The 26,962-nt window shown below is 53.1% G+C and overlaps 1 long non-coding RNA gene, 1 other non-coding gene and 1 pseudogene across 2 annotated transcripts; 1 reads left to right on the forward strand and 2 right to left on the reverse strand.

Annotated features, from left to right (window-relative positions):
• LOC141996210 (butyrophilin subfamily 1 member A1-like) overlaps positions 1–26,962 on the forward strand; it is a 660,168-nt pseudogene that overhangs the window by 270,181 nt on the left and 363,025 nt on the right.
• TRNAS-CGA (transfer RNA serine (anticodon CGA)) lies at positions 6,631–6,712 on the reverse strand. Its single transcript has one exon. It is a non-coding gene; the product is annotated as a tRNA-Ser (tRNA).
• On the reverse strand, positions 14,149–15,893 carry LOC141996228 (uncharacterized). Its single transcript, XR_012641501.1, has 3 exons — positions 15,879–15,893; positions 15,231–15,491; positions 14,149–14,413 (listed from the first exon to the last, which is right to left on the reverse strand). It is a non-coding gene; the product is annotated as an uncharacterized LOC141996228 (long non-coding RNA).

Genomic DNA, 26,962 nt, shown 5'->3' on the forward strand with positions numbered 1-26,962 from the left:
AATGTATTCAGCTGATTTTTAGAGCCCGTTAGACTTTTGGTATGTTTTTCAAAAGCATCTGTTTAAAATAATGTAGGTCTGGGATCGGGCACCTGACAACACAGATGAGGGCCTAGTGGGTTGTCCAAAACAGGTTAGGCACCAGGGGCTAGCTCCACAAAAATATTGAGGTGGGCTTGGCTGCTACTTTCACTTTAGCTACCTAAATCTGACACTGAGATGCTGCCGATCCTCAACCCCCCCACAGCTACGGCCTAAATGAAAGGGGACTGTTGCCCCCTTACTAACAGTCAGTGGGGGTGTTTTGGTTGGCTAGCTCCCAGTCCTAAAAGGGGGAAGGGTCGATGGGAAACCAGGACCCTGAGACTGATAGTCCCCAGGAACAATGGGGAGAGGCCAACGCTCCAGGTCAGCCTGAATGACAGGGCGGGCAGGCTAATGAGGGAGTCAAGAGGCCAGGGGGGTCCCGTCCTCCGTGTGAGCTGGATTTGCCGGGGTCAGACAGACAGAGTGGGGCCGAGCTAAGGAGAAAGCAGGGGCCCGAGCTGAGCTGGGGAGCGGAGCTGTGCCGATCCAGAGGGACCAGTAAAGCAGCCCAGAGAGAGCAGACCTGTCCTGGGAGCAACCAGAGCCCGAGGGGCCAGAGAAGCAGCCCAGGGAGCGGGAGGCAGAGCAGGAACCATGCAGAGACCGAGTGGTGGGGCTGGGGCGGGAGCCGTCCGGAGCTGGGTGCGGTGAGCAGCTGGGGAGAGCAAGGGGGACCCTGGGAAGCGGGCCCTGCACAGGGAGACGCCTCAGCCCAGAGGCTCTGCAGGCCAGGCTTGGATCGTAACCCTACTGGGCGGGGGCGACACTGGGCAGAAGGGTCCTGCCACTTAGCGCCTGAGAGCGTGTGGCCACCACCAGAGCGAGTGTCCAACCCGCAGCATCCCCGCAGCACGGCCAGGGCCAGAGAAGGGGCCTGGGACTTACAAGGAGCAGACTGTGAACTGCCCTGACGTTCCAGAGACGCTGTTTGTGATGTTCCCTGCCACAGAGCGGGGTGATGTGTTTCCTTTCACCTTTCCCATTTTTCCTTATTCTTTTTTAAATTAATTGTTGATTAAATAACTTGCATTTGCTTTAAATTGTATGTACTGGTCAGTGGGTCAGGGAAGCGCCCAGTGCAGAGAGTACCCCAGAGTGGGGACACCCTAGCCCCTGTCCTAGGTGACCACCGCAGGGTTGGGGGTCGAGCCCCCCAGGACTCCTGGGCCCAGCCTTGTTGGGGTTACGAGGACTCTGCCAGACAGGAGAGTGGAAGGGGAGTCCTCGAGGGCAGGGAGCCCACTGGGTAAAGGCAGTGGGAGCGAGGACTCAGATCCTTTCACTAGTCCACTTCACCGGGGTCGTGCAGAAGCCAGGAAATTTCCCCACAAGAGCGGGACTATTCCCCCGCTTACAGGAAGAAGGAGGTGCCTGAAAGTAGGACCCACAAAACCCAGCGTGCGAGGCATCTCCACACCGACGCTAACCAACAGGAAAGGCCGATGGGAGGGGTGTGCCCTGAGCCCCAGCCCTCTCTGGATCTCAGGTTACGAGGTCTGGCTTGGAGAGAGGTACCTCCCCTGGCTCCCTCCCGCCCAGCTTTCCCCCACCCCCTGCCCTGCCCTGCCCTGCCCCGGCCGAACCTGGTTCCAGCCCGGCCCTGCCGCGGGGTGGGACCAATACTGCTGCCAAGGCCATCCCGAGGGGGGTGCGGGCCCGGGGCAAACCCCCCTCTGCCCCAGGCCCGCCCCACTCCACCCCTTCCCCCAAGACCCTGCCTCCTTCCGCCCCTGAAGCAGCAAGATTAATCCCATACATTGGATTAATTGTGATTTATTTGCCAGATTTGAAAAGAGACCAAAAGGACCTGAGTCTCCTCGCTGTCGATAGCCCCCCGCTTGGCCAACCAGCACTGAGACGCTGAGGGGTGGGCGGCTGAGAGGTCTCACCAGGTCACCATCAGAGCGGATCGCTCTCAGATCCAGAGCCACCTCTTTGTGAGGACCTCCCGCGATGAGAGCAACCCCCCCCCTTGCCCACCCTCCACACACACACCCCTCCTTGGTAGAGAGAGGGAAACAGGGAAAAAAGAAGCAAGAGAAGAGGAGAAAGGAGGGAGGAAAGAGGAAAAGGGAAACCAAAAAGCATAAACCCCAAGGTCCCCAATGTTTCCAAGCCTCAAAGTGCTCGGTAGGAAATCAAATTCTGTCCCCTTAAGCCAGTGTTTTCTGTGCCGAGAATTCTGCCTGCAGCAGGTGCATCAGACCCAACAGGTTCCAAACCTCTCGGAGCCTCCGACCTTGTCCAAGGGAAGTTCGTTTTCTGGCACAATCACTGGTCGGAAAGGAGAGAACTCCACAGAGGCTCCTCCTCATGCTACGACGTGAATCCTAATTCTCTCCCCGTCCTCGAGGGGAGACCTGGCGAAGGAGACGTGCGGCTGCAAAGCCGGGGGGGTCTCAGCGACTGCCCTGGCCCTGCACCTCGGCCCTGCCCCGCTGAAGTCGGGGTCTCTCTGTGAGGTCACCCCCTCCCCACCACCTTTGCCCAATGGGCTGAGGTCCTGCAAAAGGCCTTTGTGATGTCACTGCCCCCCCATCCCTCCCCTCCCAGCTGATGTCCTGCCCCTGCCCAGCCTCTGTGGAGCTTGGAGTTGTTGCCCCCGGATCTCCGCATTCAATGACTGGTGAGTCGGGGGATGGAGCCGGCTATAAATAAAATACCAGTTTTTCATAAATTAGTCGACTTAAGGCCAGAAGGGACCATTGGAGCATCTAATATGACGCCCTGCATCTCCCAGCCCTCCTGTGTATCACAAGAGCTGCTTTTTGATGAAAGCACCTTCCCGAAAGGCATCTAGTCTTCACTGGAAGACATCAAGAGATGGAGAATCCATCACTTCTCTTGGCAGTTTGTTCCAGTGATGAGTCGCCCTCCCTCTTACAAATCTCTGCCTTGTTCTAAGGAGAATTTTTCTGATTTCTACTTCCAGACATTTGTTCTTGTTTTGCCTTTCTTTGCAAGACTAAAGAGCCCTTTAAATACTTGGTGTTTTCTCTCAGCGAAGGCACTTGCAGGCTGCCATCAGCTCACCTCTCCATCTTTTTAAAAACTAAACAGACTGAGTTTTTCAATCCCTCCTTATAAGTCTTCTCCATCCCTCAATGTGGCTCTTTTCTGCACCCTCTCCAGTTTTTTTAACATTATTTTTGAAATGTGGACACCAGAACGGGATGCGGTATTCCAGTGTCAGTCTCACCACTGCTGAATCACCTCCCTTTCCATCCTCTCTTTATTCATGGATGGCATCACGGACTCACAGGACTTGTGCTCTCTCTCAGCCTTGTACAGTCCTTGGGAGGAACCCCCTTCAGTGTGACAGCCCTTCTCGGAGATCCACTCTCTCGAGGGTTAAGCCGTAGGCCCTTCCGCCTCCTGGAACCCCTCTTCTCTGAGCCTTGAGCATGCCTGTCTGCCGTGGGCCCCCTCAGGGAGTCCCCTCACTCTGGACCCCTGGGGCCTCTACTCCCAGAGGGAAGAACGCAACCCCGATCTTGAGATTGCCGTGACTCTCAGCCAGCGTAAAAGAGAGGGGTTTATTGAGCATCTGAACACAGCACAGGAAACTCTCAGGGCCTCAGGCCTAACCTCCCTCAGCACAGTCCATCTAGGTCTCTCCTGCACCCGTGTGGGCTCTGGCTGTTTTCTCTCCCCAGTCCAGAAGCCCCCTCTTTCCAGCTAAGCATCAGATATCACCTTCCCACAAGCCTGTGTCCTTTGTCTTCTGTCCCAGGTGAACAGGCTGCCTGGGTCTCCTCTATCTCAGCCTCTCCTCTCCTCCCTCTTTTCTTTCCCCCAGGCTGGAAGCAGTCACCGGGTCTTCTCTGCTCAGCCCATTGTCCTACTACTGGCCCGACCTGGCTGTGACTTCCAAGCTGGGCCTCCCGCTCACCAGTCGCTGGGGTATCCATTCTCCAGGCCTTTGCCTGAGGGCCCAACTGACAGGCGAGATCACCGCTGGTCCTCTGTAACAACAAACGACCTCTCCCACCAGTGCCACCTCGTTAAACAAACAGCACCCAGGGAAACTGAGTCCCACACGCGGCATGCAAACCATTGAAAAACCAAGAAAATCCCCCCGTCATCACCGATGGCTTTGGCCCTGTTCCCCACAGCATCGCACCGGGAGCGGATGTTGAGCGGCTCGCCCGGTATGACACCTAAATCCTTGACAGAGTCACGGCTTCCTGGAGTACAGTTCCCCCTCGGTGGCCTGCCTGCTCTGTCCTGCTGCCCGCTCCCACTGCGCCAAGAGGGGACCTGGTGACTGGAGCTGCTGTGGTTGTGTGAGAGCGCCGGGCTGAGAGACCAAAGGGCACCTCCGTTCTGGAAGAGAGGGGTCTGGCCGGTAGGCGCAATCGCCCCCGGTTTGGGGCACAGAAGGGGCTGTGGCTGGCAGCAGCTTGAAGCCCGTCCCCCAGCTGCGCTAGGCACTGTTTGAATGAATGCAACGTCCGTGTTACATACAGGCTCCGGGTGCTCGGTCGGAAGCACTGAACTGCCTCAGAGTTCTCTGTTTGCAAGGTCGGTGCCAGGAGATTAGAGAGACAAGGCGAGGAGGGGATCTCTTTCATTCTCCAACTTCTGCTGGGGAGAGACCAGCCTTCGAGCTCCGCAGAGCTCGTCCTCAGGCCCTGGTCTCTCTCCCCAACAGAAGCGGGTCCAATAAACTATATGACCTTCCCGGCCTGGTCTCTCGGTGTTTTCTGCTCCCACGGGTGTGGCTGGGAAGGGCCACAGGGCTCAGCAGGCTCAGGGAGAAACCTCAGCTCCACTGGAGACAGGAGGGGAACAAACCTCACAATCCGTGTGGTCACTGCAGGTCTGTGCATCTGCCCACTCCTCCCTCAGTGGCAGTCTGTGGGGGAGGTCTAGGGTGGCCAGAGGTCCCGATTTTAGAGGCACAGTCCCGATTTTTGGGTCTTTTTCTTATATAGGCTCCGATTACCTCCCACCCCCGTCCCGATTTTTCACATTTGCTGTCTGGTCACCCGAGGGAGGTCTGGCAGCCCCCTCCCCAGCCACAGTCCGTGCGTGCCCAGCAGTCTGTGCATGTCACAGCAGCCCCCTGCTCACTCCCACTTGGAGCCCAGATCGGGGAGGGCTGGGCCTCTGGTTTGTTTGATTCCTGAAGGGTTTTCTCGGCACTAACTGGGACCCCAAGTTTCTCCTAATTTGAGGAAATCCCTGTGAAAACTCACCTTTTCCGGGTGTCTGCTTCACACCCTCCACCAGAGTCGTTCCCCATTCTTTCTCCAGTTCAGCTGGCAGCAGGTCTCGTGCGAGGGGCGGGGAGAGCTGAGATTTCAGGCTGCCGTGTTATGGCGGGATTGCTGCGATTAACTGGCTGAACGTGCTAATTCTGAGGACGAAACGGGGAAAGGGGCAGAGATCGAGAGTCAGGGAGTGAAATGGAGAAAATACAGGAAGCATTTCTAGCAAGGGTGAAGTGCAATGACCAGAATCCAGAATATTCTCTGCACCCCTTGTCTAACTCTGGGCCTGATTCTCTTCCGCATTGACGGCCCTTTCCCTGTCTCCGGCCGTGTCTGGAGGGCTTTATGCCCTGTCCAGCCCCTTCACACTGCCAGGAAGGGAGAGGTGTGATGGAATCTTAGCCCAAAGAAGAACCAGGCCCTGTGTCACCTTCATCCTGGGTTTCCGATGACCCCGAGAAGTTGGGGGGCCACCGGCGCCTAGAGCATGGCCCTGCCACAGAGGCCCCGCCCCTGGTCATCCTCTTCCCCCGAGGCCCCGCCCACCCACTGTTCACTCCTCTGGCCCCCGAGGTCCCCCTACCTGCCCCTCGCTCTTCTCCGCCTCTTCCCCCAAGACTCCACTCACCCCCTGCTTGCTTCTCTCTGCCCCTTTCCCTGAAGGGGGGCTACCGGGGGGCCATGGGGCCAGGCACCCGTCCCTTTTCTCTGTCTTCGGTGAGCGGGGGGCGGTGGGGTCCTTGGGGAAGGAGGTGGAGCAGGACAGGAAGAGGCATGAGAAGACAGGGCTGCGGGGGAAAAGGCCGAGGGGGGGTGGGGCGCAGGTTTTGGGGGAAGAGGCGGAGGGGGGATGGGAAGAGGCAGAGCAAGAGCAGGGCATCGGGCTAAGAGGCAGAGGGGAGCGGGGTGCAGGCGGGGCCCCCACTTCTCTGGAGCTTCGCTTCTGGCCCTCGAAAGATGACCACGGGCCCACGGGCCTCCGGAGTGGAGACCCGCCCCACATCCCCAGCATTTCCCCCCCGCATGGACGGCCTTTTGGGGGAGGCTCAGCCTCCCCTGGCCTCTGATACGGGCTGCCCGTGCTCAGCTCCTTCCACGCGCTGGAGAGGAGCAGCACCCAGGGGTGGGGCTGAGCCGGGGGGCGCTGGGTGAGGGGCAGAGGCCTCGGGAGCTGAGACCGCAGGGACACAGCGTGAGGCACCATCCCAGGCATCCCCATGAAAGGAGCAGAACAGGGTTTCCTTGGGGTGGGGAGCGTATGGAGAGCGTCCCAGGGTCGGTGGAGATGTATTGCCCTGGTGAGCAAGTGTGGCTAAAACACAGGCCTCGCTGTGAGCAGGATTTGAACCTGCGCAGGGAAACCCGATTGGATTTCGAGTCCAACGCCTTAACCTCTCGGCCATCACAGCTGTGAGTGACGTGACCCCCTCAGGCCCGAGAAACTGGTAAATAATCACAGTGCCCAGGCCTGAAGTCATCAGAAACACAGAATTCAAACAGGAAACCTGGCTCCCAAAGCGCAGGGGGATTTGGGGTTCTCATTGCTTAGCCATGTGGTTAAACATCAAACCAACCCCTTCCTGTGGGGCCTGTAATTGTTTAAAGATAGGGACATGGAGACAGGGAGAGGTTCACTGACCTGCAACTGGACCGAGATCAACTCCCCTCAAACCAGCTCATTCCTCACCGGTTTCTGAATGGTCATCACGTCATACAGACGTTTGCTCACTCCTGCCCTGGGCAGAAGAGAACCCCAGTGCCCTGGAGGTGAGAGGCCCGGACTGTGTCCCCGGAGTCCCGGGGCATCGTCCCTGCCCTGAGGCTGTGGCTGCACTGGGGAGTTTCTGTTTTGGGTGGGCAGGGGCCAGTGAGGCTCAAGCCAGCTCCGACGTCGGGGTCTGGGGAGGGTATGCTACTTCCACCCCCTGACTCACCTCAGCAGGCCACCCGCCTGTCTGGACTTGGGGGGCCTACCACCAAAAATTATAACTCAAAGGTGGGGGGGCGCTCAAAAAGTTTGAGGTGCAGGGAGGAGGTAGCTAGGGGCTGTGTCTGGGCAGAGGGTAGCTCAGGGTGCAGTGAGGGGGGTAGCTAGGGGCTGTGTGTGGGCAGAGGGTAGCTCAGGGTGCAGGGAGACTCCTAGGGGCTGTGCATGGGGGTGTGCAGGGGGGTAGCTCAGGGTGCAGGGAGGGGGGTAGCTAGGGGCTGTGTCTGGGCAGAGGGTAGCTCAGGGTGCAGGGAGGGGGGTAGCTAGGGGCTGTGTCTGGGCAGAGGGTAGCTCAGGGTGCAGGGAGACTCCTAGGGGCTGTGCATAGGGGTGTGCAGGGGGGTAGCTCAGGGTGCAGGGAGGGGGGTAGCTAGGGGCTGTATCTGGGCAGAGGGTAGCTCAGGGTGCAGGGAGGGGGGTAGCTAGGGGCTGTGTCTGGGCAGAGGGTAGCTCAGGGTGCAGGGAGGAGGTAGCTAGGGTCTGTGTGCTCTCAGGGCTCCCCTGCGGTCCCTGTACCCTGAGGGCTCTGCCAGCCACAAAGCAGCCGGGTCCCCCCGCCCAGGCAGCTCTTACCAGCTGCATGAGCAAAGGGGAGCAGCTTCAACCCCCTGCAGCAGCAGGAGACGAGGCAACGCTGCGGCTGCCTGCTCCATGGCACCAGTCAGAGCAGCAGCTGTCCCACGCTGCAGGACTCTGACTTCCCACCTCCGACCTAGCCAGGGGGTGGAGAGAGGAGGTGGTGGAGGGGGGGTGTGGAGCTACCCCAGGACTGCCCTGCTCTTGCACTGTAGTTTGGGGGGGGGGTGTAACACCCCTATGTTCCCCCAACTCTGCCCATGGGCGCAGGGCTTCTGTCCCTTGGGGAGCACCCGGGGCTCGGGGCTCCAGAATTCAGCCCTGCTGCTCCCGGCTTCAGCTCTGCGGGAGGTGCTGGGGTTCGGGCTTTGGATTTTAGCCATGGGGCCCTGCGGCCCCCCGAAAGGGTTCATGGACCCCCAGTGGGCCACGAACCCCCTGTTGAGAACCGCTGGTCTAGAAAACATGATCTACGAGGAAAGGTTGAAAGAACTGGGTTTGTTTAGTCTGGAGAAGAGAAGACTGAGAGGGGACATGAGAACAGTTTTCAAGTACATAAAAGGTTGTTACAAGGAGGAGGGAGAAAAATTGTTCTTGTGAATCTCTGAGGACAGGACAAGAAGCAATGGGCTGAAATTGCAGCAAGGGAGGTTTAGGTTGGACGTTAGGAAAAACTTCCTGCCAGCATAGTTAAGCACTGGAACAAATTACCTAGGGAGGTTGTGGAATCTCTGTCATTGTAGGTTCTTAGCAGGATCGACAGTCACCGCTCAGGGATGGTCTAGATGAGGGGTAGTCAATTATTTTTTGTCAAGGTCCAAATTCTTCATCAATGTACAGTCAGGGGCCAGACTGCAGAGAAAATCATTTACAAAAATAATAATAACGATAATATGTAAATAAAAAGTTTCTGGGGTCTGTTCAAAAGCGTCTGGCAATCCGGATTTGGCCCGTGGTTCGCCTGTTGACAGCCCCTGGTCTAGATAATATAGGAGAATTACGGAGACCTCGGGAATGGAGGTTATTCGTAACTTTGCCCAAGCCGTTATGGGCTGCTCCTCAGGGCGGAGTGCTCGGAACGGGGGCTCACACTCTGCAGCGGCTGCCCGGCAAGTTTCTGATTCTAGCCCCCTGACTGCAAGGGTGATGCGTGAGGCACCTGGGGGCGCTTTGGCACCAGTGGGTGCGCAGTGCAGGCTGGGGCCCTTTCAAACGCAGCCGCTCCTCCAGAGCGCGGCAGGCGGGCAGGAGTTCGGGCTCCAGCAGCTGACGCTCTCGGCCAGGTTCCAGCAGCAGCTCAGGGAGCTTCTTTCCTGGACTGAGACTAAGGTTGCAGGCTTGTCCCCCTCCCAGCCAGAGGCGGGAAACGGCCCCTGTGGCTAGTGCAGACCCCAGCACTCCTTCTCGGGAGCTCACAGCTGTGCCTGTGAACCTCAGCGTCTTCACCTGTACGTGGCTGGCCTTCCGCGTGGCAAGTGGTGGGTGGGGTGGGGACAGGCAGCCCCGATGTGCCTAACTTGACGATGCAGTGCCGGCACAGCACGGTATTTGTTGGGTTTTTTTGTTTTTCGTCTCCGCTGCTGCCTGACTGCGTACTTCTGGGTCCACGTGGTGTCTGGTTGACGGGTCCGTCTGTAACTCTGGTGTTCGTATTTTTGAGGTTCTACTGTACTTAGTCCTGCCTTGAGTGCAGGGGACGGGACTAGGACGGTCCTTCCGGTTCTGTGATTCCATGGAAAGGACTAATGTGGGTTTTTTGATCTGACCTCCGGCATTACACCAACAATATGATTTTACCCAGTAATTCCCGGAGAATTCAAAGGATAAGAGAGAAGGATAAGGATAAGAGAACACAAAGGATCCACTGATCAAGTTCCAGATCTCAGCTGTATAGTGGTGTGCAGTGAGCCCCTGTGCAGCTGAGCTCTTTGGCAGTAGGAAGTATGCATCCCCTGTCAGTGCTCCTTAAATGCTACCCCACGCCTTTGCAGTCCAAGACTAGGTCTTTTAAGAAAGAATGCTCCACAGCCACCAAGAAGGGGCCAGGCTTTACCTGAGAGCTAGGTTCATACTGAAACCTGCCTCTGTCAGACATCTTTTACTTCCAAAATCTTCTACTGGACGATTTAGGCATATAAGCATCACTCCTGATCCCTTCCCAGAACCCCACCCCTGAATGCTACATGCACGTAAAGCAAATGTTGACAGATTATCTGTTTTGGTCAGGAGCCAGAAACATAGCTAATACTCTGACTCTGTGCAGCTCTCTCCAGAAAACCATGGCAAGAGAGTTTATTTGTAAATGGGAAGAAATAATCTGCATTTTTAAAGTTCTTTGGGACAGTGATAAAAGTCATTTTAGACATGCAAAGTATTATGAACTTGGCATTCTCACACTTAGATGCTTCTGTAGGCTGTACTCATTGCACACACTGAGGGCTCCTGGCTGTCCTCCATTCCCCTCCCCCCATGTGCCACCCTCCCATCCTCTCTATTTCACAGATTCCCTGCATCTGCTCACCCCTCTTTCATGTCACAGGCTCTGTCCCATGTTTCTTCATCTCCCCTAGGCTGGGGCTCTGTGTGCCCTCCGACCTTCCCCTACCACACAGAACTTCTGTATGCCTCCTCTCCCCAGGCCAGGGTCCCCTTTTCTCCCCACCATTATTTCTTTTCTTTCTGTCTGAGAGATAAGTCATTGGGGGTGTCACCATTTTAAAATTATTTTGGGAAGATGATTGTTCATCTTTGTAGTTGAGATTCCTCCAACATGGGAGTGACTGTTGAGTGTAGGACCTCTCTTCGTTCAGCCAGTTATTACTAGACAATGTTGCCTCCCCTAATTATCAAAGCTTTACTACTGGGTCACCTGTCTTTCTTGGCAGTAACATTCTAATTAATATTTACTCCATTTAACTGTATGGTGATTGCCCAACCACTGTCTAACTCTTGCTTTGGTATAACTCGATTAAAGGGATGATCAACAATTTATTTCTGAATACTCCCTTGAGCTTGATCATGCAGTCCTTTTGGGAGAGGGATGCAGAGATCCAGCTTTATAAACCAGACTTCTCTGTCTTTTATTCCTGTAACACTAGAAATAATTTTGTTTTTTAAACAGGAGAATAAACCATCCCTCATTCAGACTGGTCCTGAAGCAACCCTGCAGACCCACCTCCTTGTATTTGAGGCCGAGAAATCCAGAAAAGAAAACCGTGTTGTGTGTTTAGAAATGACAAAGGAACTCTTCCCGAAGCCTACATACAAATGAACTTTTCAATTTGAGGAGACAGAATAAAAACTGGTCCCAGTTACCAGGGAAATCATGTCTTGTTTATACTAATCTGGAATATACATGGGGATGGGCACTACATAAAATCAAATTTTGCATACTACAAATCTGTAAAATGCAAAAGGTGTGTTTAATAGAATTTTCTATATCGTTTCATTAATTTTTTTGGCTAAAGAAAAAATATTAAAAATCATCAGTATTTTTTTCTGCCTTGGTTTCCTTTAAAGGACATGAAGCTTATTCTTACAGCAGCACTTCACTTAACCCTTAAGTGCACTCTGACCTGAGAAACCAGCAGTTAGGAGGTACAATGGCAAAGGTTTTGACAGCATGGGAGTGAGTTTAAATCAGCATTTCTCGCATGCGGCCACCAGGGGCTTTTTGTGCAGGCCTAACAGCCTCCTGGGCAGCGGTGGAGAGGCCAAAGCATCAGCCTCTCCCCTTCCCTCCCTGTTGCTCCTGCATGAGCCACCATGCCCCGCCTCTGGAGACAGGTGGGGCACAATGCTGCAGGAGCCAGGTGAGTTCTTGACTCACCTGTGGGGTGGGCAGGACACGTTGGGGCTTGGGCTTCAGCCCTGGGTGAGAACCTGGCCGCAGGGCTTCAGCTGCACGGCTCGAGCCCCGGGCTCTGACCCAGGCTCCGGCCACGTGTCCTTGGCCCTGGGCGCTAACCCCTGGCTGTGCAGCAACAAGTGCTGGCTCCGGGCTCTGGCACCGACCCCCAGCCCTAACCCCGCTCCCTAACCCCAGCCCCAGCCCCAGCCCCAGCCCCAGGGTGGTGGGTGTTGATCCACAGCTCCAGCTGCGCAGCAGCAGCCACCAACCCTGGGCTCCAGCCGCTCACTCTGGACCCTGGGGGTGCTGCCTCCCAGCTCCAGCCATATGGCAGCAGGGCTCACCATTCTCCCCGAAGCCTCCCCTAACCCCCATTTATCGCCCCCAGCCCCCACTGCCTTCCCTGGTTCCACCTCTATCCCCCCCATTGCCCCAGACCCCTGCTGCCTCCCTCTCCAAACCCGGGGCTTGCTGAGAAAAGCGAAACAAAGAAACATGCAAGTATCACTTTTCACAGCACACTTACTAGCTGCCTGGGAGGCTGTGAAAAGTGATACTTGCATGTTTGTTAATATCACTTTTCACAAACTCCCAGCTAGCTACTAAGGGTGCTGCGAAAAGCAATATTCAACATACAAATATAATTTTTCATATTATTTTTGAGTCTGAAAAAACCCTACATAAATAAATTACAATGATTTGGACACGTGTATGTGCATATTTATTTGTTTTTCCTACAGTTAAGTATTTTAGGGAAAAGTGTCAGTGCGGCCACCAGCAAGAATTGGTGGTCACAGTCGGAGGCCACCAAAAAATGTGTTCTGAGAACCCCTGGTTTAAATGTACTAATAGGCCAAATCCAAACCAGCCATGTCTGCCTGAACCTTTTCATGCAGGACTTCAGGTATCACCCAAAAGATCTTATTTTTCTTTTGTTCCATGTATGCATTTGCTCAGATTTTACTTCTCCATTAAAAATGGAACCAATTCCCAGCTGCCTGTCAAGTGAGAGCCGGCTGAGTTTCCATGGTTCTCCCTGCACCCTTATGGGTCTGGTGCCAAGGGAGCACCACATAGGCCTGCAGTGAATCTCAAGTGCCTCTAACTTGCCTAGCTCTTCTCAGCCATTTCTCTTGCTGTGAGCTGCCCTCCTTTTGAGCCCCACCAACTTCCTCACATGCAGGAACAGCAGCAGATTGCCATCTTGGAGCAACAGCTGAGGAAGGCGACTTTTCTGTCAGCACTAGAGTGGTCTATTGTATTGTGCTCTTCTTAAATAAGCAGGATACTGTGATCGTCCAGTGAGCGTGTCTCAGCTTTGTTACGTCAAGCGCTTTAAAAGGGGTGATGTGCTGCAGCGTGGGCTGAGAAAGATCTCATGTGCTCCCCATCATCAATTCTGAGATTTGCACTGATTGGCATTAAGGCTTTTGGGGTGATGGTTCTATGACTCAAACTCAGTGGCTTTGTTTGGTCTACCAGAGTCTGAGGTTGGTGATCTTCGGGGATGGTACAAGCCTTACCTAAGACATTTAAGCGAGTTACAATGCGGATGGAAGACGATAGAACGAATGATGTGCGAGTTCCTCCAAGTAACAGGGATAGCCGTCTGCCTCTGAACATAGCTCAATGTTTATTGTGCTTATCACGCTGGAATATGAATGGCTGCTATGGGTGGCTGATAATCTATGAACACCATGTAGTAATTCCTGGATTTTTAAATTATTGTTTTAGCTGGACGCATGTATAATGTTTGATCAAATACTGTTCAGGGAGAAAGGTATAAAAACATCCAAGTATTTGCTATGTTTAGAGTGGTCATGTTCTGTGGGATACCTTCTGGAAGAACAGTAGTGTGGTTAAGTAAATCGTGTCACATTCTGTGCTGCACCCCTGCACCGAAAAAAGGATTTTCTGCTGCTTACACTATTTGCAGCTTCATTGGGTGAAAATAAAGAAGCAACAGTGGCCAGGTCTGAGTGCCCCTCCTCTAACAAAAATCTTGAAATAGTTCACTGCAAAATTAAAAAACAACTGTGGCTTGTCTTAAGTAATGGTAAGGTGACGTTTAGAAGGAAGCCTACAGGTGCATCCTCACCTGTTCGTTGATCCAGCACAACTTCCTATACATTAGACTCTTACGGCAGTCAGTAACGCTCTCTCTACCTCCACAATAGAGCTATTTAGAAAACGGGAGTTTGTATTCAGTTTGTATGAATGCTGTAATCTGGAAGGCCCAGATCCACAAAGGTATTTTGGTTCTTCACTTCCATTGGATTTCAGTGGAATTTAGAAGCCTAAACTTTACCTTTGTGGATCTGGGCCTAAGTAATTGCAGTTTGACAAACATGAAAGATGAATAATTTGTGCAAAATAAGAAGTAATTAACAAATGAGGACAATCAGAATCCTTGTCTGAGGACTCCTAAAGCCTCAAAATACTTTAATGTTCTTATGAAATAATTCACATCCACTATCATTTCTTTGCCTGTAGTAAAGATATTGTCCTTTTTAGTTGGCACACTGTTCTGATCGTTGTCTGTACAGTAATCTTTTGAGTCATTCAGTTCAGTTAGATGTTATCAGTCACCTGGAGTTTCTTCCTCAGAAGCTGTTATGGCTTTCAAGGCTCTTCTCTTCCTTAATCTTTCTGCATTTGTGATTGTCATAGGATGCAATGGGAAAAATCCAGAAAGACCTGAAAGAAAGACTATTTATGTTTATAGCTGGAGTTGCAATATGACTGTTCTAGACTCACAGATTCAAAGGCTAGAAGGGAGCGCTGTGATTATCTCGTCTGACATCCTATATAACACATGCTATAGATCTTCCCCAAAATAATTCTTAGCATATATATTTCAGAAAAACATCCAATCTCAAGTTAAATTGTCAGTGATGGAGAATTCACGACAACCCTGGGTCAACTGTTCCAATAGTTAATGAGACTTTTAAGAAGTGAGAGTAATTGTCTCTCTCACCAACCCTCTAGTGGCTTGAAGTGCCTTTTACTGCTGTCTCGGCCAGCTCAGTGTCTCCATAAATGAGACCCGTTCCCATTTCCTCAAAAAGAACAGGAGTACTTGTGACACCTTAGAGACTAACAAATGATAGCTCATCTTAATTAGCCTCTTACAGTTTGTATGGCAACTCCCACCTTTTCATGATTCTCTGTATGTGTATAGATCTTCTTACTATATGTTCCATTCTATTCATCTGATGAAGTGAGCTGTAGCCCACGAAAGCTTATGCTCAAATGAATTTGTTAGTCTCTAAGGTGCCACAAGTCCTCCCGTTCTTTTTCCGGAGACAGACTAACAAGGCTGCTACTCTGAAACATCCCATTTCCTGTGGCCAAAAGAAGGGTGATTGCATATATACATATTCTCAAGAATTCATGCAAAGAAATGAAGAAAGAGTCTTTGGTACTCCAAGTATGCGGAGGATCACCAAGGAAAACCTATTGTCTTTTAAGAGAAATAAGCAAATAGTTCAGATTGAAAAACACATTGAGTTACCTAGAAGTTTTTCAACCGGTTTTGTGACATGTGCTCCACAACCAATCCAGTGTTTGATTCTCTCGATGTTCAAGCCAACAAGCTTTTCATTGTGGCTATTTGGGAGTGGGTCATAGCAGCCCACTTGCTCCAAATACTTGCTGTCCCATGCTCGCTTGTTATATGCGGCCACTATACGGAAGAAGGGTCTGTTGGCACAACCACCAAGAGCCAATCGGATAGCTACGTGTCCTCCATGCTAATTTTTCATAAGGTGATGAGCTGAAGGGAAGATCAACAGGTGTCACAATAGATTTGATTATAAACAGATGTGTATAGACGTCGAGCCAAAAAATTCCAAAGGCCTTAGAGAAAAGCTTGGTTTCATTTAAAAATCAATAAAACTGCTGTAACCTTCCCTTACACAGCAACAATAGATTATTCTTCATGATGGAATCGAAGTCTGTACCTTGCCAGGAGACTGAGGTCTTAAAGCAATTTATTTACAATAAAGATGACAGATTTGCTCTACCAACCCTTAAGAGAGTTCAGCGGTGAAGGCTGCACATTCTCCACTAACTGTGATTGATTTAGAGGGATGCAGAACCTGGGGTCTGCCAGTACAACATGGTGTGCACGCAACCCCTAACAAGCCCTGTCTGCACTTACCAAGGTGCACCATGATGACCCTTGAAAGCACCTGAAAGAGGAAAAAGACCATGAATGAATCCCCTGCCACGCCCAAACACAGAACAAGGGGCTAGCCCACTGCAGCTGTGCCGCTGTAAATGCTATAGGGTAGACATAGCCTTAACTGACAGAGATGAGACCCTGAAAGTTATACACCGGACCCTCGCTAGAACACGCGTCTAGATAACACAAATTCTGATAGAACGTGGTTGCGGATCCCAAATTTAGTAACGGTCATTAACTTTCATTGTAACGCGGTCCCCGCTGTAACGCAGTACCCGCTAAAATGCGGGATTTGGCATGGATCCCAAATCCCACATTCTCGTGAGGGTCCGGTGTAGTTTGAAAATCCTGAGGGAAACATGGGAGTTTAGTTGCAAGCCCTGCCCTGGCCCCTGTAGATTCTGTCTCTCATGACCCATTTGCCATGGCCATCCTGGGAATGGAAGTTTCAAAGCACCTGCCCCCACTCCCACTTTTATGCTTTGGGCTTTAGGTAACTTTCAACCTCTTAGGAGCACAGGCAAAATGAAAAGAAATTTTTTTTCCCTGGTAGCCCTGCTAGGCATCAGCCTCACTGCCGCACCCTGCTTGCTTTTCTGTTTCAATAGCTTTGTTGCTAGGGCAATGCCAACAAGTGCCACATGAGTACATAAAATCACTTGTCATTTTAAGGTAAGAATTAGTTTCCCCATTACATTGGTGTTCTGAGGATTTGGTATTATTTTATATATGTACGTTAAGGCTGTCAATCACAGTTATCTCACACGATTAACTCAAAAAAATCAATCGCGATTAATCACACTTATAACAATAGAAGACCAATTGAAATTTATTAAATTTTTTTGATACATTTTCAATACTGATTTCAATTACAACACAGAATACAAAGTGCAGAGTGCTCACTTTATATTATTATTTTTTATTACAAATATATGCCCTGTAAAAATGATAAAACGCAAGTAGTAGTATTTTTCAATTCACCTCATACAAGTACTGAAGTGCAAACTCTTTATTGTGAAAGTGTAACAAATGCAGCTGGTTTTTTTTTTTGGTTGCATAACTGCGCTCAAAAACAAAACAGTTTAAAACTTTAGCGCCTACCAGTCCACTCAGTCCTACTTCTTATTCTGCCAATCGCTAAGACAAAAGTTTGTTTACAACTGACGGGAGATACTGTTGCCTGCTTCTTATTTACAATGTCACCTGAAAGTGAGAACAGGCGTTCGCATGGCACTTTTGTACCCAGCGTTGCAAGATATGCCAGATATGCTAAACATTCGTATGCCCCTTCATGCTTCGGCCACCATTCCAGAGGACATACTTCCATGCTGATGATGCTCGTTAAAAAAAATAATACATCAATTAAATTTGTGACTGTACTCCTTGGGGGGAGAATTGTAGGTCTCCTGCTCTATTTTACCTGCATTCTGCATATGTTTCATGTTATTGCAGTCTTGGATGATGACCCAGCACATATTCGTTTTAAGAACACTTTCACAGCAGATTTGACAAAACGCAAAGAAAGTACCAATGTGAGATTTCTAAAAACAGCGACAGTGCTCGGCCCAAGGTTTAAGAATCTGAAGTGCCATCCAAAGTCTGAGAGGGACGAGATGTGGAGCACGCTTTTAGAAGTCTTAAAAGAGCAACACTCCGATACGGAAACTACAGAACCCAAACCACCAAAAGAGAAAATCAGCCTTCTGCTGGAGGCATCCGACTCAGATGATGAAAATGAACACGTGTCATCGGTCCGCACTGCTTTGGATCTTTATCGAGCAGAACCCGTCATCAGCACGGAGGCATATCCTCTGGAATGGTGGTTGAAGCATGAAGGGACATATGAATCTTTAGCGCACCTGGCATGTAAATAACTTGCAACACTAGCTACAGCAGTGCCATGCGAACTCCTGCTCTCACTTTCAGGTGACCTTGTAAACAAGAAGCGGCAGCATTATCTCCTGGAAATTGTAACTACCCTTGCTTGTCTGAGCGATTGGCTGACCAAGAAGTAGGACTGAGGGGACTTGTGGGCTCTAAAATTTTACACTGTTTTATTTTTGAATGTAGGGTTGCTGTTTTTTTACATAATTCTACATTTGTAAGTTCAACTTTTATGGGAAAGAGATTGCACTACAGTACGGGTATGAGGTGAGCTGAAAAACACAAATTTTTTGTTTTTACAGCGCAAATATTTGTAATCAAAAATAAATATAAAGTGAGGACTGTACACTTTGTATCGTGTTGTAATTGAAATTAATATACTGGAAGATGTAAGCATGCCACATATTTAAAGTAAATGGTATTCTAGAGTTGTACAACCGCACGATTAATGGTGATTTTTTTTAATCGCTTGACAGCCCCAGTGTGTGTGTGTGTGTGTGTATGTATGTGTGTACACACACTATGAAATTTACTGGATTGGGTTGCAGGAATTGTTATTCTTGGCTATTAACTAGTTCAGGGAATCCTCAAATCTTGCGCTAATTGCCCGCGGTTTAAGAAATAGCCGCGAACTCCCGGTTCACAGGACGTGTGTGTGTGTGTGTGGGGGGTGTCTCTGTCTCAGGGTCTCTGTGGGTGTGGGGGGTCTCTGTGGGGGGGTCTCTGTGGGGGGGGTCTCTGTCTCTCTGTCTCGTGTGTGTGGGGGGGTCTCTGTCTCAGGGTCTCTGTGTCTGTGAGGGGGTCTCTGTGGGGGGGTCTCTGTCTCTCTGTCTCGTGTGTGTGGGGGGGTCTCTGTCTCAGGGTCTCTGTGTCTGTGGGTGTGTGCGGGAGGGGTCTCTGTGGGTGTGGGGGGTCTCTGTGGGGGGGGATCTCTGTGGGTGTGGGGGGGTCTCTCTGTGGGTCTCTGGGTGTGGGCGGGGGGGGTCGGGAATTCAAAGCCGCTGGTTTTATGCTGCGGCCCCCCCGCCGGCCCCGGCTCCCCCCGGCCCCCACGCCAGCTCAGGGCGCCCCGGAGCCCGGCCCCGCTCGCGGCTGCCTGCGCGGAGGGCGGCGCTGGAGGCCCGGCCGGGCTCCTCCCCCGGCTCCCGCGCACGCCGGCTGAACCGCCCCGGATCCGGCCTCACGGGCCGCCGCAGCGGGGTCGAGTCCCGCCGGCGTCAGACTCGCGAGCAGACCCGCGGCGGGGGGGGGCGGAGCCGGGCCCTGCGGGTGACCCGCCATGTCCCATCGGGCATTGCGGGGCGCACGCCGCGGCCGCGGCCCGACCCGGCCGTCCCGCGCTCCGGGCGAGGCCGCTCGGCGCCGGGCTCCCTGGCTCCGCCCCCCCGCAGCCCCCCCCCCGCGTGCACCGGGCGCCCGCCGCCGGCCGCGGAGCGGACTCGCCTGGGTGGCCGCAGGCCCTGGGGTGCCGGGGGGACTTCCGGTCGCTGCCCCCGGGGGCTGTGAACGCGCGGACCGGGGCCCGGACCCCGCCGGACCCCCCGGCCCGGGCCCCGTGGTCACTGGGCCCTGGCCGCGCCCTGCTCCGGACAGGCCGGGACCGGGGGAGCCGGTTACTTCTTATTCCGGTCCCGATTTCTTGGTCGGGGCAGCGTCAAGGTCCAGACTTCAGAGAAAACAATAAACACCAATAACAATCCTGATCACAATAAAACAATAAAAAGATTTCAGGGTCTGCTGGAAAGCAGCTGGTGGCCCAGATTTGGCCCACGGTCTGCCTGTTGACTGCCCCTGTAATAACCCCCCCTGCTCTCACAATGCTGGTTGAGAGTCACTCCAGGGTAAGGAAGTGGGGGTACATGGCTCCCTGGGGGCCTACAAGTCTCCCTTGGGTGTCCCACTCAGGTGGACTTGCTGACGTGAAGCAGGGGTGCTGAAGGCTCTGGGATTCAGAGTCAGGAGACGGTGAAGCCAGGTGACTTTCCTCACTGGAAAAAGTGTGATCTTAAGGGGTTGCCACGCTAAAGAGCTCCTCCCAGGGACCGTTCAAGAGCACCAGACCTATGGCAGGGAAACCGCTTGCAGAAGGGGATTTTCCAAAGGGCTGAAGCAGGTTTGGCAAGTCCATAGGAGTTAGGTGCTTTGGAGGTTCCCAGCAGACACCTAAATACCATTGAAAGTGTGGCCCAAGGTGCTTAAACACTAGGGCCCTGATGCTCAGCTGGTGTCAGTCAGGGAGGCTGAGAATCCGTGATAACGTCTCCTGTTAACCAGGAGCATCAGCCCCTGCGCTCAGATAGCCAGGGAGAGAGCAGGAGACAGCACTGGGCGCACAGATTCATGACTGAATTATCTGCTCTCCTGAAATCTTCCCCTTTGGGCTCTGCTCTGAGCAGCCAGGGAAGCTGGGACCCCAAGGGCTCTCCCAGGATCTGGGCCCCTCTGGGCTGGGCAGTCACAGTGCTCTGAATGGCTTCAGAGTAACAGCCGTGTTAGTCTGTATTCGCAGAAAGAAAAGGAGTACTTGTGGCACCTTAGAGACTAACCAATTTATTTGAGCATAAGCTTTCGTGAGTTACAGCTCACTTCGTCGGATGCATGCTGTGGAAAGTGTAGAAGATCTTTTTATATACACACAAAAAGCATGAAAAAATACCTCCTCCCACCCCACTCTCCTGCTGGTAATAGCTTATCTAAAGTGATCACTCTCCTTACAATGTGTATGATAATCAAGGTGGGCCATTTCCAGCACAAATCCAGGGTTTAACAAGAACGTCTGAGGGGAGGGGGGGGGGTTAGGAAAAAACAAGGGGAAATAGGCTACCTTGCATAATGACTAAGCCACTTCCAGTCTCTATTCAAGCCTAAGTTAATTGTATCCAATTTGCAAATGAATTCCAATTCAGGAGTTTCTCGCTGGAGTCTGGATTTGAAGTTTTTTTGTTGTAAAATAGCGACTTTCATGTCTGTAATCGCGTGGCCAGAGAGATTGAAGTGTTCTCCGACTGGTTTATAATGTTATAATTCTTGACATCTGATTTGTGTCCATTTATTCTTGTACATAGAGCCTGTCCAGTTTGACCAATGTACATGGCAGAGGGGCATTGCTGGCACATGATGGCATATATCACATTGGTGGATGTGCAGGTGAACGAGCCTCTGATAGTGTGGCTCTGATCCACGAGTAATACGGGCACACACGAACTGATAATAACCCAACCTGCTGGGCCAAATCCCTCCCCCTGCCCTGCTCGAATACAATGAGAGAAACCCCCGGCAGCGCCCCTTACCCAGGAATCCCGTCACAGCCTCCTGGAGATTGTTCTCTCGAGGGAAGTCCTGGATTCTTTTTTCCAGCTCAGGGGACTCGGGCACCGGATGCGGAGACGTAGCCTTCTCATCCCTGCAGAGTCACGAGCGTGTTTATTCCTCCCATTCCTTTTCTCTAAGTTCCTGCCCCCCAGAGCCAGATGGGGAGTGGGTGGGAGCTGGGCCACAGGCAGGGCTAACGGGGCCGTGAGCTCTGCTGCCCAGGGAATTTACTGCCTGCACAATCTGCCGGGGCCGGCCTGGAGACTGGGGGCCTCTCTCCATCCAGAGAGAAAACCCAGCCCAGGCAGGGCCAGCTCCCCTCACACCTGGCCCAGCCCCACGTTCCCTACAAGGGCCTGGAGGGGCTTCTCCCAGGGATGAGAGAGGGGCCCATTCTCCATGCCCAGCTTCTTCTCAGCTTCTCCTCTTAGCCTCCAAGGGGCCTGGTCACTCCCCATGGGGTGGGGGTTCTGGGACTGAGACACTGCCCCACGAGGGCCTGGGCTGGGACACTCAGCTCTTTCCCCACAGGCCCTTGGGGCCCCCTCACACGGGACAGGCTCTGGGCCATGACAGAGCTGGGGCCAGGTCCCAGCTGGGCCCTCGGGGTGACAGGCTCTCAGCCCCATTAATGATCCCCCAAGCCAGCCTGGTCCCAGGGAGCGTTCTCCAGCCCAGAGCTGTGGGGCACTCCCCTTCCCAGGGTGGGTCACACAGCGGCAGCAGCCCCAGGGCTATGGGGATGGAGGGGGGCTGGATCCAGAGGGTGAGACCGTCCCACGGTCGGGATGCTGGGTCTGCTGCCTGGGCTCTGAGCCCTGGTCTACACTAGGACTTTAGGTCTCATTTAGCAGCTTTAAATCGATGTAAACCTGCACCCGTCCACACGATGAAGCCCTTTATTTCGACTTAAAGGGCTCTTAAAATCGATTTCCTTACTCCACCCCTGAGAAGTGGATTAGCGCTTAAATCGGCCTTGCCGGGTTGAATTTGGGGTACTGTGGACACAATTCGACAGTATTGGCCTCCGGGAGCTATCCCAGAGTGCTCCATTGTGACTGCTCTGGACAGCACTCTCAACTCGGATGCACGAGTGTTTGCCGTTGCTCTGACGCAGGGAGGGGCGACTGACGACACGGCTCACAGGGTTGGCTTACAGGGAGCTAAAATCAACAAAGGGGGTGGCTTTACATCAAGGAATATTTCAGGCAGGACTTCACGGAGGGTTCCAATAAGAAATGGTGCACCGAAGTTATTGTTCTTATTGGAACAAGGAGGTTAGTCTGGCCTCTGCTTGATACATGGCTAGATTTACCTCGCTGCACCTTCTCTGTGCGTGACTGCAGTGTGACCTAGAGGAATGAGTTCCCTAGACGGGGGTGTGTGTGTGTGTGTGTGTGTGTTTGCAAATGAGTACAAAACAAATCTGGTCTATTTCTTGTTTTGATCCACTCCATCTATCTTTTACATCTTTGGCTGGCAGCAGACGGTGCAGAAGGACTGCAAGCCATCCACATCTCATGGCTGCTCGGCAGAAGACGGTGCAATAGGACTGCTAGCAATCCGTATCGCCTGCCTGCTCACCATAAGATGGTTCAATAGGATTGACTGCAGGACTAAAGAGAATGACCGGATCAAGTCACTCCAAATTTAGTCCCTGCGCCCATGTCTGCCGAGGCGCTCCTGATCAACCTCACAGAGGCGACCAGGAGCACCTCGGACACGACGATGACAGCTACCAGTCCTATTGCACTGTCTGCTGCCCCAAGGCAATGGGTTGCTGCTGCTGTGTAGCAATGCAGTACCGCGTCTGCCAACACCCAGGAGACGTACGGTGACGGTGAGCTGAGCTGGCTCCACGCTTGCCGTGGTCTGGCGTCTGCACAGGTAACTCAGGAAAAAAGGCGCGAAACGATTGTCTGCCGTTGCTTTCATGGAGGGAGGGAGGGAACGGGGGCCTGACGACATGTACCCAGAACCACCCGCGACAATGTTTTAGCCCCATCAGGCATTGGGATCTCAACCCAGAATTCCAATGGGCAGCGGAGACTGCGGGAACTGTGGGATAGCCACCCACAGTGCAACGCTCCGGAAGTCGACGCTAGCCTCGGTACTGTGGAAGCTCTCCGCCGAGTCAATGCACTTAATGCACTTAGAGCATTTTCTCTGGGGACACACACACTCGACTATATAAAACCGATTTCTAAAAAACCGACTTTCATAAATTCGACCTAATTTCGTAGTGTAGACATACCCTGAGTCTTTCCCAGCACAACGAGGCGTGGGGGCAGACGGAGCCCGGATGTATCTGCTCACGGCACTTCTGACACCCTAGAGGGGAAGGAGAGACAGAGCAGAGAGTCAGTGCCCATGGCCCAGCCGGCCCCCTGCCCCAGAGGGGTCACTCTGCTCCCCCAGCCCCGGCCCCACAGGCTGCTCCCCCAGCGGGGTGGAGCACTGAAGGGCTGTGCTAGTGGGCGCAGAGCCCCGTTCACACCAGATGTTCCGCAGGGACGGGACGGGACGGCCGGGTCCTCTGTGCTGAGCCCAGGGCTGGAACAGCCTTTCACCAGCCTCCCCCCACCTCCCCGACAGCCCAAACTCCTGTCTCTCTGCAGCCCTGGGCCCCTGGCCCTGCAGACGCCCCGGGCCGTGCTCCCTGCACTGAGTTACCCTGTCAGCCCGAGTGACTCAGGGGCCGTCTCCTCCCTGCACTGGGCTCTGGGCGCATCTGACACTGTCTCACCTGCAGCAATTCCAGCACCGGCTGCTTATGCTTCCTCTCCAGCTCTGTGATCAGGGCGCTGAGCCGGGAAATCTCCTCACCCAGGTGGGTGGCATTTTCCTCCCTCCTCCTCCCAATCTCCTCGTCCAGCTCTCCCAGCCGGGCCAGGAGGAGGCGCTCCTGTTCAGCCAGAAACTGGCGCAGCCCCTCGCACTTGGACACCACCAGCGGCCGCTCCACTTCCGTCTGCCTCTGGGGTGCACAGAGAGACGCAGGGGTAGGGCAGGGACACGGGGAGAGCGGGTGTCATGGGAAATGGGACAAAGCCTTGTCCGGGCTCCACAGAGCCTTTCATTCAATATCTTTGCCAGAGTCACTGTGGCTACACTAGAGCTTTTGCTAGTATAAAAATGTGACCCAAAATCACCAACCCCCAGCCCGTCCCCATCACTGTCCCAGCACCAGAGTGAAGTGCAGACCAGGCCGTGGCAAATGGTGCTTCCCAAACTGCCCAGTGGCATCACTGGAACATCTGACACTCGAACCCTGGGATCAGCAAAAGTCTCCCCCGCTCCGCCCCGACCCCTGCCACATCTGTGTCTGTTCAGTGTTTTACTGGCCTCTCCCTCTGGCCCCCACTCCCAGTGCTAGAGAGACAGAGCCAGAGGCTGCTCCCAGCTACCCTGGTGTAAACCCACTGGCCCCAGTGGGCACTAACACCAGGGTCCCAGAGGAGTCTGACCCTGACCCCACTGACTTCGGTGGGGTAACTCCTGATGTACACCAGGTACCTGAGAGCAGAGCTGCCCTGCACTGGTTACAATGACCCTGACCTGTCTCCCTGTAGCGACCCTGGAAACCCTTTAACCTTCTGAATGACCCAGACCCCAAGCAGCGCAGAGACCCCCTGCTGCTGTCGCTGACACCCCTGTGCAAAGCGGCCGGGCAGGGCAGGGCACCTACCAGGAGCCTCTCACTCTCCTTGTCCCAGTCAGATTTCAGGCCCAGGAGCTCTTCTGTCTCCTCCCACAGATGCTGCAGGCGGCTCAGGATTTGCTCCTGCAAACAGACAATGGCTCTGGGGGCTGGTTTGGGGTCACTGGTTTGTGCCCAGCGATAACTGAGCAGAGTGAGGCTGTGGGAGCAGGTCCCCCTTCTCCAACCCTCTGAAAAAGTGACCTCAGCTCCAAGGTAGCTCCCCGGCAGAGCTGCTGGGCCTGGCCCACTCTGCCCCAGCACCATCATCTCCAGGCGGTTTCCCTGCCATAGGTCTGGTGCTCTTGAACAGTCCCTGGGAGGAGCTCTTTAGTGTGGCAACCCCCTTAAGGTCACACTTTTTCCAATGAGGAAAGTCACCTGACTTCACCGCCTCCTGACTCTGAATCTCAGAGCCTTCAACACCCCTGCTTCACATCAGCAAGTCCACCTGAGTTAGATACCCAAGGGAGACTTGTAGGCCCCCAGGGAGCCATGTACCCCCACTTCCTTACCCTGGAGTGACTCTCAACCAGCATTGTGAAAGCACGGGGGGTTATTACAGGGGCAGTCAACAGGCAGACCGCGAGCCAAATCTGGACCACCAGCTGCTTTCGAGCAGATCCTGAAATCTTTTTATTATTTTATTATGATCATGATTGTTATTATTTTTTATTATTTTCTCTGAAGTCTGGACCTTGACTATGCCTTGACCAAGAAATTTGGACCTTTATAAAAAATAATTGACTCTCCCTGTTTTTTGACATGTCTGGAACACAGCGCAGACAGTGCTTAGTGAACACAGAGAACGGAAAGGTCCATCTGGGTCAGTCCCGGAGCCCTCTGTCCCCTCTGTCGTCCGAGCCCACAAGCTGCTCTCCTGCCTCCAGATGCCCACACTTAGAACCCCAGCCCAATCCTTTGTCCTCCCGCTGGGCACACTTGGCTGGCTTCCCATGGAGGGTGGGCCGTCCATGGTCATTTATTGTTTGGTGCCCAATGTCCAGGCAATTGGAATGGCCATTGTCTTCTGGGACACTCCATGGGCATGGGGCCCCAGGCAGCCAGCTGTCCCTCATGCCTGTATCTCTGGGTCTCTACAAGTAACACCTTTCCCCCCTCCCCTCACCTACTTAACCATGGGTAAGGCTAAGATTTTGTCCGGGATATTTTTAGTAACAGTCACGGCAGGTCACGGGCAATAAAGAAAAATTCACAGAAGCCCGTGACCTGTCCATGGGGAGTTCAGCTGCGGGGTCCCCACACCGCTCACAGTGGCTGGGCAGCTGTGGGGGCTCGCTTGGAGCTACGAGCTGAAGTCACAGAGGTCTCTGGAAGTCACGGATTCCCCCACTGCAACTTGAGACCATTACTCCTTGTCCTGTCCTCTTCTACCACTGAGAATAGTCTAGAACCATCCTCTCTGGAACCACCTCTCAGGTAGTTGAAAGCAGCTATCAAATCCCCCCTCATTCTTCTCTTCTGCAGACTAAACAATCCGGTTCCCTCAGCCTCTCCTCATAAGTCATGTGTTCCAGACCCCTAATCATTTTTCTTGCCCTTCGCTGGACTCTCTCCAATTTATCCACATCCTTCTTGTAGTGTGGGGCCCAAAACTGGACACAATACTCCAGATGAGGCCTCACCAATGTCAAATAGAGGGGAACGATCACGTCCCTCGATCTGCTCGCTATGCCCCTACTTATACATCCCAAAATGCCATTGGCCTTCTTGGCTACAAGGGCACACTGCTGACTCATATCCAGCTTCTCGTCCACTGTCACCCCTAGGTCCTTTTCCGCAGAACTGCTGCCTAGCCATTCGGTCCCTAGTCTGTAGCGGTGCATTGGGTTCTTCCGTCCTAAGTGCAGGACCCTGCATTTATCCTTATTGAACCTCATCAGATTTCTTTTGGCCCAATCCTCCAATTTGTCCAGGTCCCTCTGTATCCTATCTCTGCCCTCCAACGTATCTACCACTCCTCCCAGTTTAGTATCATCCGCAAATTTGCTGAGAGTGCAATCCACACCATCCTCCAGATCATTTATGAAGATATTGAAGAAAACCGGCCCCAGGACCGACCCCTGGGGCACTCCACTTGACACCGGCTGCCAACTAGACATGGAGCCATTGATCACTACCCGTTGAGCCCGACAATCTAGCC

The sequence above is a fragment of the Natator depressus genome, chromosome 11, assembly GCF_965152275.1.
Source record: "Natator depressus isolate rNatDep1 chromosome 11, rNatDep2.hap1, whole genome shotgun sequence".
NCBI classification, from domain to species: Eukaryota; Metazoa; Chordata; order Testudines; family Cheloniidae; genus Natator; species Natator depressus.